Source organism: Oxyura jamaicensis, chromosome 5, assembly GCF_011077185.1.
Source record: "Oxyura jamaicensis isolate SHBP4307 breed ruddy duck chromosome 5, BPBGC_Ojam_1.0, whole genome shotgun sequence".
NCBI lineage: Eukaryota > Metazoa > Chordata > Aves > Anseriformes > Anatidae > Oxyura > Oxyura jamaicensis.
This window is the reverse complement of record NC_048897.1, coordinates 52603301-52619414: the sequence shown is the minus strand read 5'-3', so window position 1 is coordinate 52619414 and position 16114 is coordinate 52603301. Positions and strand designations below refer to the sequence as shown.

The window sequence follows — 16114 nt, the reverse complement described above, 5'->3', positions numbered from 1 at the left end:
ACCCGCAAGGCTGTTCCTGCAACGTTGTTTGTCAGCAGCGCTTCCACGGGGCGCCCGCATCAGCATTCCTGTGCCACCAGCCTGCCCGCTGAAGCATAGTATATTCTGCACTTTATATTCAAGGCAGCCGAGTGCTTCTCCTTCCTTTGAGTGGCATACTGCCACCCATACATTACAGAGAGAGCAAAACTCGGAGGAATCATTGAAGCTAACCATACATTACATGCATGATGGGCTTACCAGATGTCATTTCTTACATTGTTATGGTTTCATAAACTACACTGACATTGTCATTATGCTCAAAAATTTGATCCCGCTCTGCTATTCTTAAAATGGATGATTCTGAAGGTTGTTGCATTAACAAATAGGAGTATGCAGGAAGGTAGATTTGCAACAGGAGTTTGTGAATGACTGGGTTATAACATTTGCTGGAAAATGGCATGACAATTGATTCATTGCTGGAGACAGTAACAAAAAAGGCAATGCAAATTCAAAGGTTAAAGGATCCATAAAGCTTTGAGAAGAGATTTATTACAGTAGGTGGACATATTTTGCTCAGAAACTGGAATTGCAGCTGTCTTCCCTGTATTTATGAGACATTTAATTAATCAGTCATAATAAGTATGTTAAAAACTAAATATCTCCTATTGAGATCTACATTTGTCTTGGTGCTTTCTCCATTACTGCTTGTTTGTGATAGCAGAAAAATTCACTTCAGGTACTTGAAGAGGGATCAGCCCTCTTCAGCAGGGCTTGCAACCCAGAGCACCCAGAACTTGGGAAAAGGGAAAAAACAAACAACAAAAAGGGAGATGCTTAGCATATATGGGGAAACCCTGTGCTTGCTTCCATATCATCTGGGAGGGGGAGCTCTGGATGTGGCTGACTGGGGGGCAGCAGCGGAGACAGTGAGCCCACAGGCAGCAGCAGCATGGATCTGCTCTTCACCAAAAATGGGGAATTTGAAGCAGGGAGGTGCAGAGACTTTGCTGAGCAGTGCTGACAGGCACCACAGAGAACTGCAGTGGGGAGCTCAGTCTTGCTCCAGTTTCCAGTCGTACATCACAGAAATGTCTGTCACCTCCCTGACCTCCGTGAAAACTGGAGCTACTGAGCATCTCTAAAATAAGGCTGGGATGCCTGCAGGCAACAGGCAAATGCAGAATTAGGGCCAGTTTCTTGACAAGCTTGTCTTTAGAAAATGCATTGATTTCTGCAGGCCCTTCCCCGTTTATACAGTCAGGGAATTTGGCCTTGTGCCTTTCTAGGAGGACAAGGACTGGGCATTTCAGGTTCTTTTCTTCTCTGCTGGCTTCCTCCCTCTCTTGTCTCACAACGAATACTCAGAGGACTGCAACAAGGAGCACAGAAACAAGAGAGGACCCCAACAGCATACATTATTAACAACGTCTGCATTCTGTAGTGTCCTTGCTGCTAAAATTAACACAGCCCGCATGGCACCCTGCCAAACTGAGCAAAGCATGCGTCATAAACAATACAGGTGGGTGCGATGTCGAACCATTTGTCTGCTCCTGTAAATGTCCCATCACGTCCTTCTCAGCTTAATAATGCCCCGGCTAACTAAACTGAGTGATAGTTTTCACAGGCTAATAACGACTCATTTGTCACAAAGTCTGACTTTCATTTGCAATAGCATCATAAATTTTCTGCACTATATGGCATAGCTGAAAAGCATATTTATTTTATTTTATTTTTATTTTCTCCTCTTGTAGCCATAGTATCATGTAAATTTTTTCTGTAGATGTCCAAAAAAGAATATGGAAAAATCCCACCTTAAGAGGAGTGCAGAAACGTGCTCCATTGTCTACTCATGAAGCACAGGAGAAGCCCAGTAAGCTCTCCATTTCTGGAAATAAAGATCTGAGTCTGTTAGGGAGGTTAGTGTAGCAGAAGGCTGAAGTAATAGGTACCCCAAAAAAGGGTCAGAAATGGTGGAGGACTCAGACCCTTTCCCAAAAGTCCTGGTTTAAATCTAAAGGAAAGCTGAGTCCCCAGGCAAGCTTGTGCAGAAAACAGAAAATGCTATCAGGAAATAATGTGGAGTGGCAAATTTTCTTGTAACTCTGAGATGCCTAACCCATGTTAAGAGCTTTCCATGGTTCATGGGTGTGTGTGGGTGCTGATGCATTTGCATGAAAAGAAAAAGTGTTAAACTTAGTCTGCCAGCCTGGTCTGTCATGTAATTCCCAGCTACTGAGCTCTGTCAGTTCTCGTCATCAGGGATGAAAGGTGGAGAATGATGTTGAAGACCAGACCTGGATGAGCAGGGAGGAGTTGCTCCCTGGAGCATCTTCAAAGAGGCAGGGAGTCATTTCCAGCCCAGTGCAAAACCACCTGCTCCTGAAGCTCTCTGGACCTGAGTTACTGCACTCATTTCAGGCTCAGCAAACCATGCTTAATCCACCTACATCCTCCAACTCTGGGTGGTTTAGAGCTCCCCAGACAGGCAAAGAACATCAGCGGAAAAATGGATATTCTGATTGATGGAGTTAAAGGATTCTGCCCAGTTCCAGAGGCAAACAAATGGTCCTTGGTCTTTGCTGGCAGGGCATTGTCAAATGGAGGGCTGGAACTGCCAGGCAATAAAAATCAGAATTATCACTGAACTAGAGGGACTAACACAGACTTCTAACAATCAGGAGTCTGGGGAGGTCCCTCCTGACTGGAAACTAGCCGATGTTAAACCTATTAACAAGAAGGCCATGAAAGAAGACCCAGAAAACTACAGACCTGCCAGCCTAACCTCAGTCCTTGGGAAAATTATGGAGAAGACTGTGCTGGGGGATATGGAAAGGCACTTAAGGAACAAAGCTGTTATCAGGTGTAGTCATTATGGGTTCATCAAGAGAAAGTCCCGCCTCAGTAATTTAATCTTGTTCTATGATAAGGTCACCTGCTTGGTGGAGGAAGGGAAGGCAGTGGACGTAACCTTTCTGGATTTCAGTAAGGCATTTGATTCCATCCCTCACGGCATCCTTCTGGACAAATTGTCCACCTGTGAGATAAATGTGTTCACTCTGTGCTGGGTGGCTCAATGGCAGAGCTCAAAGGGCTGTAGTAAATGGGGCAATACCCAGCTGGGGGATGGTCACCAGCTCTGTCCCCCAGGGCACAGTTCTAGGCCAGCTGTGTTTAACGATGTTATCCATGGTCTGGACACAGGAGTTGAGTAAATCCATTGATCTCTGCAGGTCCCTTCCAACTGCACTATCCTATCCCATCCCATCCTATCCCATCACTTGTAGTCTACGTGTAATACAAAGAACAAATCACAAGTGCATTGCATTTACGGGTACATGAGCTCTGAATTATCTTACGAAAACAGAATATTCCACTAGTGTACTCAGGCATTTATTTATGTTATAGCAGAGCATCACAGAATTTAAAGAAGGTGAAAATTATGCGTGATGGCACTCCTTTAAACAGCAACACACCTTGACTGTTTCCAAAATAAGCCTTATGGTAGCAAAGGACTTAGCAACTTTTAAGCAACAGGAGCTAAGCTGGTGAAAATTGGCAAAGCTTCCCTGAAACCTGGGATGGCTCTGAGTCCATTCCAGCCGAGGACCCAAACTATATTTTGTCAAAGACTGAAGAATACTCATTAGCTTTTCTTGTGCTGTATATTCCACTCTACAAAATTGGCCCCCGATAAATAAATAAATAAATAAGATTCATGTAATTCTTAGGCCTCAAGCCTTAGTCACTCAAGACTATCCGGACAGCAACTCTTCTCTTTTAAGGACATGTAGAAGAGGCTCAGTCTGGCTCTTTGCACTGCAGCTTACAATAGAAAGCACGAGGGATTTTTACATTTCATTTGTTGTATCTCACTTGCAAAGATCTATCAGTCCTCGGGGAAGCAGGAAAGACTAAAACATCCAGTGTAAAAAATATGTGATACAGGACTCTCACTTTGTTGCAAGGAATAAAGGAGAAAGGGAATGGCTGGGATCCAAAACTGTGTTCTGCCAGGGAACAAGGAAAGCAGGGTGTTCTATTGTTTAGGCCCAGTTAAACTTTCAGTAAGGATAATAACTGGATAATAGCTTCTCTGGAGTTAGTGGCAAAGAGGCTGTGTTATCCATAGGAAGGAGCTGTAAACTTTTTCTATAACCTTACAGAAAGAACGACGTCTGCTGATGTCACAACCTTATGGCAAGATACTAGATAAATTATCTGTAAAACTCAATATTATTAATTACTGCTCACAGTGAATGTCTGTGACAGCTGGTAAAGGTATGTACCCTGTTTCCAGAAATCCTTGAAAGGATTTCAGCCTCCATATAACTTTGGACTCACAGGACTGCATACACCTCCTGAGTTTCAAAAGTGATTTCATCAAAATTACACTAAATGTGACATTGGCCCATCTTGTCTTCTAAATATTCTTCTCTGAGAGATTAACAAGACCCTGTCTTTATCCTCCTATCATGAGATGACTCCAGTCTTATCTTGTCCAGTGACTGCTGGAAATAATTTTCTGGTAGTTGCCCTCTTTGCTCTTGATCTCTTTGTCTGGTCATCACATTAGTAATTTTGTTCTATTGTAACATGAATGTCCAGTTCATTTTCATTCCTATGCAGCTGATACCTAACTTAATTTCTTATTCTATACCATATTGCCCTCCAGAGCTCTCTATGAACTTCCATGGCCTTCCACCATTAGTAATTGAATATCTCTAAATTTCGTAATATTCTTCTCCTTTGTACTGTGGAAGTGAAATGACCCTCACTTTGTGCTGGAGTGCCTTCCATACATGATTTGCACTTGTTCTGAACAAGAGGCTTTGCCTCTTGCAGCAAAAGCTAAATATATGCAATCTGGGATGCGTTTAATCATTGTGGAAGAGAGATTTTTCAGATCAGCTGGTGTAGCTTTTGCAATGTTGCTCTGATTAAAAATTGCCTGAATTGGATTTCCAGGGAAGTTTTGAACTTAACTCAATTCAGTTTATTACTTGGAGACTAAGTGTGTCCAGAAATCTGGTATTTACGGGCATCAGATGACAGTGATTTCTTGGCTTGAAAGCTTGGTAGACTACAAGCAAAAACACAAAAAAGGCAACACTTCAGTACTTGAGAGAAAAAAATATAAATTACTACACAGTGTGGTGAAATAATTATCTGCCCTGTACACTTTGAAGGAAATGAACCTTATGAAGGCAGTTATTGAACCACATGTAAAGAGAAAAGAAGAAGACAGCAATCACCTTGCATTCAGTGGGGAGGGAAAATCTACCAACAGCCAGCATATGTGGTTGCGATTTCCTGTGTTCATAGTCTTCACATCTCATAAGCAGGGTACTAAGACTGGGGTCTGTCACAAGTCAGATGTGTCTGGTCTCAGATATTTGTTAACAGTTGTGCTTTTATTTTCTCCCCTGGTAGAGCTTATCTGTAGCTTTTACCAGTCCGTGATAGCCAATATTTATTTTATCACTACATGAAAAACTTGGGATCAACTTTGCCTTATGGCAAAAAAACACCCAGTTATTTGTTTTTACAGAGTCCTCTCTGCCAATGTTGACTCACAAATTAGTGTTCAGTTAATTCATCTACAGCACAGGATGGGGAAGGAATATGTAATGGCTCTCAGATTCTACAGACACAAGAATATATAATATATAATATTATATATAATATTCTAAGGATGTCTTGTTGTGACACAAAAGGTAATATATATGTGAATGCATTTGAGGGATATTTGTGCCACAAACACTACAGAAATTCTGCTTTTGGTCTAAGATTTTGAAGGATCTTGGAGAAATGTTTCTATTCACTCATAATATAAATACAGTTTTACTTAAGGAACACTTGAACCTTTCACAGAGTGATAGGCTAATCTCTTGCTGCTTGCCATTTTTAATAAAGCCTGGACAAAGCTACAGCTGAATTTTGTTATTGAAGAAGGCTGGGCAAAATGATTTAACACAAGTTATTTAGTAAATCAAACCCTGGGAAACAGTGGAAAGGACTGAAGAGCTGAGCGAAGGTTGATTTCCACATCAGAGTGTTAAGCAATGAACAATGATAAGGCAGAGTTTAATTTAGTAATGAACAGAAGTTATCAATAACCTACTGGTTTTACACCAGTGATAACAATATAATTAGATTTGAAATCAAAAGATAGAGATGAAAAAACTCAATTAGTAAGATAAAAAATGTAAATGGTGGAAAGTGCAGTTTACTGGATTAAAGGAAGTATGAAAGGTTAATTGGGAGCAAGAACTAAAGGAAAACTATTAGCAAGAATCTGGAACTGTTCAAAACAGTGCTGGGAAAATTACATGATAAAGCTGGGAACTGCACACCTAGGAAAGATAAGGAAATTACATACAGCCATCCCCTCTCTGCACAGACTAAGGAGGAAAGATATTATACAGCAAAAATTCTATCTGTGGAGAAAGGAGGGTAGCAAAGCGCCCAGCTGGTGAGGAGCACTGCCCTGGGCACTGCGGGCACTGCACCTTCCCCATTCCCCACTGCAAATCCTGAAGTGCTTTCAGCCCTGAGCCCAGGCTGCAAAATGGATTTGCTGGGGTGAGGGCAAGTCCTGCACCTGCTCCTGGCTGGTGGTTCACAGTGGGTGCACAGTCTGACAACAGCCAGCTGAGGACAGACAGACCTGCAGCACCCCGTGTCCGAGCTGGGTGGCCACGGCTGCTGGCTGCAGCTCAAGCACATGAAACCACTCCATTTTTTCCTTGTCTCTCCTTACTATATTCCTCTTTCTGTTAAAATAGGGATGATTGAAGGAGGAAGGCAGCTGGAAGGAATGGAAGACGTGGATCCATCTTTCTGAATAAAATAAAATAAAAACAAAAACTATCACCCCATACCTCAAAGCTGCCCAATCAGTCTTCTCTGAATTGAAATCTTTCACAAGAATACTAAAAAACAATATTATGATTTTCCATCCTGTGGAAAGCTCATTTCACTAAATGTGGGAAAAGTCAAGACACAGCTGAACTGAACTTTCTAGTTCTCTGCTGATGGGAATGGTAAACTATTAAATCAGTCAAATCAGATTTTTCTGGGAGAGAATTCAGTCTTACTGTGGTTTCCTTCCAGCACAGAAATGCTCTCTCCAGTTAACTGGAAGTGGACATAATGCATGCAGAGATTACAATAAAATGAATTTTTGACCTGGCCATGAAGCTCCAAATGTAGTTATGGTTTGAATTTGTGGACCTTAGCCTTAGCATATACTGCAAAACTACAAACTTCTTGTTTCATAAGGCTTGGCTAAGCAAAAAATTACTTATAAATATAAGGTGCTGTTTCACTTCAGTCGTGAAAAGAAATAAAAAAGTAAATGTTCCCCGCAACTCACACATTCTGAAAATTACTTTTTCAGGTATTTCTCATGTTAATATTAGTTTTCTAAGCCTAAAAACCTCGGACTCATAGAACTACAGTCAAAGCTCACATAAAGCCTGAGAGGCAGGCCCACGTGAACCTCATGAAATTTAACAAGTGCGAGGTCCTGCATCGGGGCCAGGGCTCTCCCAGGCACAAATCCAGGCTGGGCAATGGGCAGATAGAGGGTTGCCTGGCAGAGAGGGACCTTGGGGTGGTGGTTGACGAGAAACTTGATGTGAGCTGGCAACGTGTGCTCGCATCCCAGAAAGCCAAACACACCGTGGGCAGCGTTGCAGCAGGGCGAGGGAGGGGATTGTTCCCCTCTGCTCTGCTCTCCTGAGGCCCCACTTGAAGCCCCTGTGCTCAGCTCTGGGGCCCCCAGCACAAGGAGGACAGGGACATATTAGAATGAACCCTGAGGAGGGTCACAAAGATGATCAAGGGGTTGGAACACCTCTCCTATGGAGACAGGCTGAGGGAGCTGGGGGTGTTCGGCCTGGAGAAGAGAAGGCCCTGGGGAGACCTTACAGCAGCCTGCAATAGGACAAGGGGGAATGGCTTTAAACTAAAAGTGGGTAGGTTTAGATTAGATATAAGGAGAAAATTCATCCCTCCGAGGGCGATGAGGCCTGGGCCCAAGCTGCCCCATCCCTGGCAGTGCCCAAGGCCAGGCTGGATGGGGCTGGGGGCAGCCTGGGCTGGGGCAGGGGGCCCTGCCTATGGCAGGGGCTGGAATTAGATGGGCTGTAAGATCCCTGCCAGCCCAAACCATCCTGTGGTTCTATGAAAGTAGCACTTTGTTTCTGATGACAGGAATTTATAATAGATGCCTCAAAGGAAAGCTGGAGTGTGAAGTAAACAGATGAGGAATAATCTGCTCTGCAAATGAGGTTTTACCTTTATAGCTAGGGATTGCTTTGAGTGGTAGAACGTGAATTTTCATCTCTTCCACAGCATTTTTGTTATGATTAATTGCAGCCACTCTGGATATTCCTAATATTCATCTTAGCCACTAATTCTAGGTCTTTGCCATCTTCTTAATTTCATTGACTCACTTAAGTGGTGAGTTCCATGGGGAAATAATTTGTTTTGCATATAAAAACTTTTTGTTTATTATTATTATTATTCTTTGAATGTTTTCATGCTGAAGTGTTGAGATGGGGAAGTAAGAATTTCCCAAGCTACCTTCTCCAGGCCATTTGTTAACTGCTAAATGCTGATATTCCCATGACGGTTGTCTCTTTTTCTGGGTAATCTGTCCTCATCTTTTTAGCCCCTTGCTCACCAGATCTGTTATTTTTTCAAGCCAGAATCTTGTTTTACCTCCTTTCCTTGAATCCCTGCCAGTTTTGCATTTTCCTTCTGCAATGAGGTGTGCCAGGCATATTCCAGGTGAGTCTCACCGGTGCATTGCTCTAAAGCCTTTATTTTTTTGTCTAGTTTACCCTTCTGACCATTACGTATTTCAGCATATCTGCTTTATGGACCATAGACAAGCATCAAGCAGAGTTTTTGATTATACTTCAGTGCAGGTTACTCTTTTTTTTTTTTTTTTTTTTTTTTTTTAAGTTTCTCCAGTAATATACAGCTAAATGCCAATTTTTAAGAACTTTCCAAATGAATGGAATATGATTTCCCTGATTGTTATATAACCTGTGTTGAATGAAGAAATTGTAGTCATTCTCCAGAAGAACTGCATATATTGTAGCAGCACATTTTATAGGTGTTCAGCATGCCCTTTCATCATATAGAAGTTACAGGGCTTGTGGAGATGTGGAGACTAGCGTTTGGGCATAAATGAGCCATGTTCAAACATAACAGCTACATTAAATATTCTCAATACCTTTTCCTTTCAAGTTATGAAGCCCTTTGAAAAGTCCTTCTGACTTTTATCACCTCCTGACGCTGTAGTAAAATGCTGTGAAGAGCAACTTTCTTCAGGCTTTTCCTTTGCATCAATAAACTTTATTTTGAAAAGTTTTGTCTCAGAATATTTCAGACAAGACTATATCAGATGTTAACTCTTATTTTCTTGCACTGGTGTTCGGATTCCTCTTTGCTGAACTTAAGAGGCCACGATGAAAAGAGGAAATGGAGAGCACTATTTTTTTTAAACAAATTACCAAGAGCATCTATGTCTCCAGAGCTACAGCAATTCTCAGCATGCCATCAGAGGTTCTCACGTGCAACTTGAGAAAGCAAACTGCTAGAAGCAGGCTAAAGCACATAATAAAATCATAAAAGACTGTTTCTAAGGAGAAATGGGAGGGCAGGAACAGCAATGTTTTGGAGCATTTGTATTTACTTGCAGGGATATAGGCATTTTAGAGGTGTCACTGTTCATCTATCTACTCACTTAACGAGGGAAATGCAAACAGGAGAGACGAGTAAACCCACCAGTCAGCCTGATCTTCCTCTCAACCCACTGGCCACCAGCCCAGCTCCTCCGTGAGTACAGTTTCACAGCAAGGAGCACCCACCCTGAGTGTCACGGCTTTGGTACCCCAGGGCCCCTCTGGGAAGAGATGACAGCTTCAGCTTCTGGCTGACAGCTCCCACGGGTGCCTCAGCTGGAATCATTACTGCTTTGGATTACTCTGAGGCAAATACAAATTTGGGCTTAGTTAGTAAAACCCCATCTTAACTCTTCTGCAGCATCATAAATACATTTAAAGAAGAGAAAATACAACTGTCGTCATTATACTTGAATAAACTAAGCTTAAATAGATGCAAAATCCAGCGTGTTATGCAACAGGCATTTCTTTCATTATTTAGTTGGACCTGTTGGCTATTTACATTTAATTTGTCCTTTTTATGGTAGAGAGTAATTAACCCAAGCATTCTTGCCAGCCAAATAGTGAGGACTTTGTACTGGAGCAGAGCAAATTAAACTTTGATGCGACAATGATGACTGCCAGCTACTTAAAGGTGAATCATAAAGGCTTTAAAAACCCTGCTCGCAGGATTCTCAAATGTGAACAGAAGCCTTTGGCTTTAAATGGTAATTAGCACTGTAGTTAAACAGAAATTGAAATTAAAATGAGGGCCCACACATTTTCCTGGAAGTTGATCTTCACTGCTCTGGCCAAGACAACTATTTTATAATAAACCTGCTGGAGTTTGAAATAACTATTCGTTTCCAACCCAGGGCTTTCTGCGCCTGGGGATTAAAACCTGATGGCATTTGTCTTTGGTCTTTTAGGACAGCTGCTCACTTCATTCGAGTGATTCCCTGCAAAACCAGGTCCAGTCTGCTGGAATTTCAAGATCAATATTAGAGCCATCCTGTCTCATCTGCTCTGCCAAGCACCCCATGGGCCACTGCTAAACCTAACAAAATTCACACCTTCAGAGCAAAGCACGCTTGCACAAAAATGGCACTTTGCTGGAAAGATTGGTGGCCTTATGTCTGTGCCGCAGACCTTAAGAGGCCCTCCAATACAAGGTCACCATTATGCATGCACTGGTCCTCCTGGTGCAACAAACTATGCCGTTGGTATTCACGGAATTGCCACAAAAAAAAAAAAAAAAAAGACTTTTCCATGCAGATAGGGTTCCCATTTTGATTCTTTGCAGGGCAGCACTGTAACTGGCCCAGATGCTGCTTGTAAGCAGGCTGTTTGTCCATCCCCACGCAGGGCTCACGCTGCTTGCAGATTTCTGGGTGAAAACCTCATCTGCTCTCACAGCCTGCCTGGGTTAGCCAAGCAGGTAATGTGAGTAGACGTTATTACTAACAAGGTTACGCATAAAGTGACAGTTTGCACACTCTGCGAGTCTTCTATGAATACCGCTGCCTTCGCTATATGACAAATATATACTTCACAGCTTAATCAGTGATAGCTGAGCGTGGTGGAGTAGACAGCACCATCAGCTGGGAGATGGCTAGCTTCATCTCCAGTTTGTGCTGTAATTTCCTTTGGGCTTTGCACTACTTAATATCATCTGGGATGATAATAGCATCTGAGAATATTCTTAGTATTCCTCTTGTTACTCTGCTAGTAGTGGGCTACGTTGCTTTTTCACTGCTTCCCAACCAAAACTGCACGCTGAAGGCAACTTAGTATTAATGTTGTGCTTGAAACTTTCCCTAGGATTGTGCCAGGATCTGTTCAGGCAGTTGTTCTTTCTTCCAGCGCATTTATCACCTGAAGACCAAGCACCACAAGTATTTCTGCATGCACTGAGATGTGTTTTGAGACTTAAAGACCAATCACTAGAACTCCAGTCCAAAGTGAGAAAGCAATGATGCCCCATGGTGGAGTTTCAGACCCAAAGGGAACTCAATAACCAAAGCACCTGTCAAAGCAGCTTTGAGTCAAGAAAGAGAACTACAGCTGGGGTCTTGGATTAAAAACAAATCCCCATTACAAAGTGGGCAAAGGTTTAAGGGGCAGATGAAAAAGCCGAAGAATATTATGTTGCCTACATTTTTCTGTGCTGAAGCTTTCCAGAGTGGCCAGGTGAGTTCAGGCTGCTCCACAAGCCTTTGAACTCTATTGGCAAGGGCTGAAGCAACTCTTGATTTGAATTCAGAAACAAGAAAGTTTCAGAATTTCAGAACCCAAGGGCCAAAAAGGGTAACAGTAAGGAAAATAAAAGTTCTGGGAGCCCTTCAAAAGACAGTAATTTGCCAGTGCCAGACAGACAGACCCAGTCCCTGGAATGAAACCAGAAGCTTCTAAATCCTGCAGGAAACTGCAGGTGCATCACACCTGCATTTTGACCTGCTTCTCAGCCCCATCCCAACCCAGATCCTGTGGTGCCAAGCAACAGCTCCAAGACTCAGACTGGTTGAAGGGATCTTTGCTGCTTCAAGGCAGCTTGTGCATCTACCCCAGGTATTTCACATGAACCCACCAGCATTTTTTCAGTGTGCTTTGTAAAAGAGACTTTCTACAGAGGTTAATCCCTGGACTTTTTATCCAGCTCTCCCAAAACAGACTGACTCCGACAGGTGAAATATACTCAGAGTCATATACTATAATTTTCAGGGATTTACAACACGCGCTCTGAACTGGCTGGGCGCCAAGAACATTTGAAGATTAAGGAATAGGAAAGAATTAACAGCATTATAGGGCATAATAGCTTACTCCAGCCTTGAAGCTGAGGTTTGACACACTTCACGAGTTTTTTTTCCTTCTCCTTTGCAGTTCTTGACAGTCAGCAGTGGTCCTGCATTATTTAAATTACCAGAAACAGCACTAGTGGGAGGCACCAGTAACCCCAACTTCAACATTTAGGTTTGCCTGGATTTTTTTGGTGTTTACTTCACTCAGAACTCACCCCCAGATGAAGGGCCTGTCCCTCCCAGCCCATGGTTCAGCTGCAGTGCTTTGTGCAGCTCCGCATGAGGTTTGCTGCACTACATCAGCACACGAGCTGCCAGCATTGCTTCCGTGGGTGCTGTGGTACCCAGGTGAAGATGCAGGCTTGTTCCCAGGTAACGGAACCCTGTTTTTTCCCCTCTGATTGAGAGAGCAGAGCTTATTAGTAGGTGGTATGGAGACTGTTGGAGTATAAGCACCAAGCCTGCTCCAAGCTGGTGAGAGCTTTTCTTGTGCAGAGCTGCTCCCAAAAGGCATAATCTTTGGGATCTGCTTTGCAGATACACGTGCCGTAAAAGGGAGCCTTGCTAACCCAGGAGAAAATATCATAGCACTGAGTTTCCTTTGCATTCTTTACTCATTACAGTATTAACTGCATAAATGTAATTGCAATGACCAAGGTGAAAGCTTCTTCCACCACTACACCAAAAGAAGATGCTTCATTCTACCCATTCCTGGGGGCTCTTCCCTAGATTTTGTCTGTCTGCCAGTGTGTGCCAGCAACTTCTTACCAAGGCAGAGTACCTTTCAGCATTAAACATCTAACAGCGTTTTCCACTTAAAGTTCCCTACTCATTCAGTAGAAACTAGATTGCCACCAAGAAGTTGCTTCTCAGAGGTTATTATCCACCACCCACGAGTACTTCAGTTGACTGCTTAGATAATGTTCAGTGCAGCTAGAGACCCAGGCATTAAAAACAGAGCGCTCTCCTTTTATCGGCTCCCTGATCTAACATCATCTTCCACAGCGCTCTGCCTTATGTCTGCTCTAAGGTCACTATTTAGTGTTCATCAATGTAGTCTAGTGATATCCTCAATTATCTTTTATTTTCACATTAATGATCTTTGGAACAGGCTCTTGAGAGATAAAATACCAATTTAAATATATTATTTTTGTCCATGGCTTCCAGAAAAAAAGCTTATTTGCTGTTTTATTGTCTTGCCTTGCTCTCCATCTGACCCTCCACAAACAAGCACACACATTTTACTCATTTTATGGATATATTTTTTTCCCCAACCTCAGGAGCTCATGACAACTGTAATTTCTGTTTTTAAATACAGACTTCCTTACAGGTGAAGATAATTTAAAATGTCTGTCTGAGGTCTGGGATGAAATTACTTGCAAACAAGCAAGTGAGAATTGAATTTATCTCAGGATATCTGAGAACTGTGATTATCTTCCACACGCATCTTTTGTCCTATCTACAGAGCTGCTTTTGCTTGTGAAAAATATTTACCAGTTGTTCCCCTTTTTGCTCTTGTCTTTTACTCTACATATAATTATTTAACTAACAGATTAGTTTAAATATACATCAAAGCTCTTCCCCATGTTTTCAGTAGTTCAATCCTCCTGCTGAAAATTATCTGGGATATTGTTTTATAAATTTGATCTTTGCACTTTAACAGTTTGACTCACTAATACAAAAACAAGTTTATTACAACTTCTTTGGTTATGGACTGAACAGTATTTTCCCATTTTGGCAGTAAGTATTAGTTTGTCTAATTGTTTTTCAGTGCTTTATTTGAGAATAGAGCAGGAACATAAAATAGGAAATAAAAATGTTTTATTAACTATCCCTTCTAATAGGAACAGCATTTACTATTCATAGCAATATTCATAAAATTACTTATCTTAATTCCTCAATCATCCCCTGCGCAAATGCTCGGAAAATGAATGAGCTAATTAAAGTAGATGTTAGTGGAACAAGGACATCGGGGCTCACTTTGAACAAGGAAAAACTTCATGCAGCTCATTAAAGCTCTGAGCTTTAAACATGGCTGGTGGAGATACCTGTATCCTTAGAGCATCTGCAGTGCCTATTCCTCTCATATGTTCACCACCCAGGTAATGTGGGCATCAGGAGCACACCAGGAACACCTACAGCAGCAAAACAGCTCTGCTGAGTGACAGACAGCCTCCCCAGGCACCCCCTGGGCTGCCCGCCTTAAAGAGAGTTTGGATCCCAAAGACAATTACAGACCATTCTGCGACCAGCCACACAGCCCAAATCGAAGATAGCACAAGCAGCACTGGGAAAACTCAAGTTACAAGCAAAGGGGATCTAAAGCATAAAAGGACAGCAGCCTCTCAAGGCTCACTTTCTGGAATTAATCAGAGCCAAGGGAGAAGCATGACAGTTGCTGATTTGGCACAAACTGTGCCCAGCTTTGTTCCACTTATTAGAGACGTAGATGGGAGGAGGGTAAGAGGCCAGCCACCTCCCTACCTGCACCAAGGGCAGCTGGATCCCCCCTGCAGACCCACCTCTGGGCTTGCACATGCTGCAAGGGCAGCTGAGGTCTCTTGGGAGAGACCCCAAAGAAGCAGGAAGGCAGTTATTTCATCAGAAACCTCCACAGATAATACCTCACCAGCAGCTGTGGTGGTTTTACCGTGCTAGGCAGTTGAACACCACCACCGCTCTCTCACTCCCCCTCCTCAGATGAGGAGGGGAAGAAGTAAAGGAAAGAACAACTCACGGGTTGAGATAAGGATGATTTAATTAAAAAGGGGAAAAATATATATATATATAATTAAGGAAATATTATTATTAATTAAACAATTCAACTAAAGGGAAAAAAGGGAAAGGGGAAAAGGGAGGGGGGAAAGGGAATAACTAAACAAAACAAGTAAAGGCTATGTGGAAGTGCAGAGGAAAGAAATTACTCTCTACTTCCCACAAATGAGCGATGCTTGACCACGTCCTTGAAGCAGGGCCTCAACGCACGTAGCCGGTGTTCGGGAGGAGGACAGACGTTTTCGCAACGAGAGCCCACCCCTCCCCTCTTCTTCCCTTTTCCACCTTTTATTGCTGAGTGTGACATCATATGGTATGGAATATCCCTCTGGTTGGTTTAGGTCAGCTGCCCTGCTGATGTTTCTTTCTCACTTTTTGCCCACCCCCTAGGAGGGTCAGAGAGAGTCCTGATGCTGTGCCAGCACTGCTCAGCAGCAGACACAACACTGGTGTGATATCACTGCTGTTCTAGCTACAAGTGCAGAGTGCAGCACTGTATGGGCTGCTGCAGGGAAAGTTAACATCCCAGACAGACCCAGTACAGCAGCCCTCAAATCTTCAGACTGAATTTAGAGGGAGCTAAAATAAACTTCCAGAATTGCTATGAAATCTGCAGCTCAGCTGTTCTGCTTACCAGGAACATACATTCCTGTTGAGGAGAAACAACACCCCTCTCCACCAGCCTGTAGAAGAGGCTGCCTCTGCCATATAGCAGCCTTTATAGCTGCCTGAGCCCCACCTTCTGTGAGTTATAGCCAACAGCTGACCAGAGGATGGTTTTAAAACAGATTGCTAATCAACCCTTTCTGAAAGCAGCTTCTTCATTTCTACTTGTGATGCTATAAAACCAGTGTTACTGTCCTCAAAGAATCATCTTCAGAA

The 16114-nt window shown here is 42.7% G+C and overlaps 1 long non-coding RNA gene across 2 annotated transcripts; it reads right to left on the bottom strand.

Annotated features, from left to right (window-relative positions):
- Positions 1-3359: 3359 nt before the first annotated feature.
- On the bottom strand, positions 3360-15914 carry LOC118167414. 2 transcript variants are annotated; one of them, XR_004751125.1, is made up of 4 exons: positions 15867-15914; positions 14506-14592; positions 9784-9983; positions 3360-5062 (listed from the first exon to the last, which is right to left on the bottom strand). It is a non-coding gene; the product is annotated as an uncharacterized LOC118167414 (long non-coding RNA). The 2 variants fall into 2 exon arrangements; XR_004751124.1 differs by lacking the exon at positions 3360-5062 and having other exon boundaries at positions 9664-9983.
- Between the last annotated feature and the right edge of the window lie 200 nt (positions 15915-16114).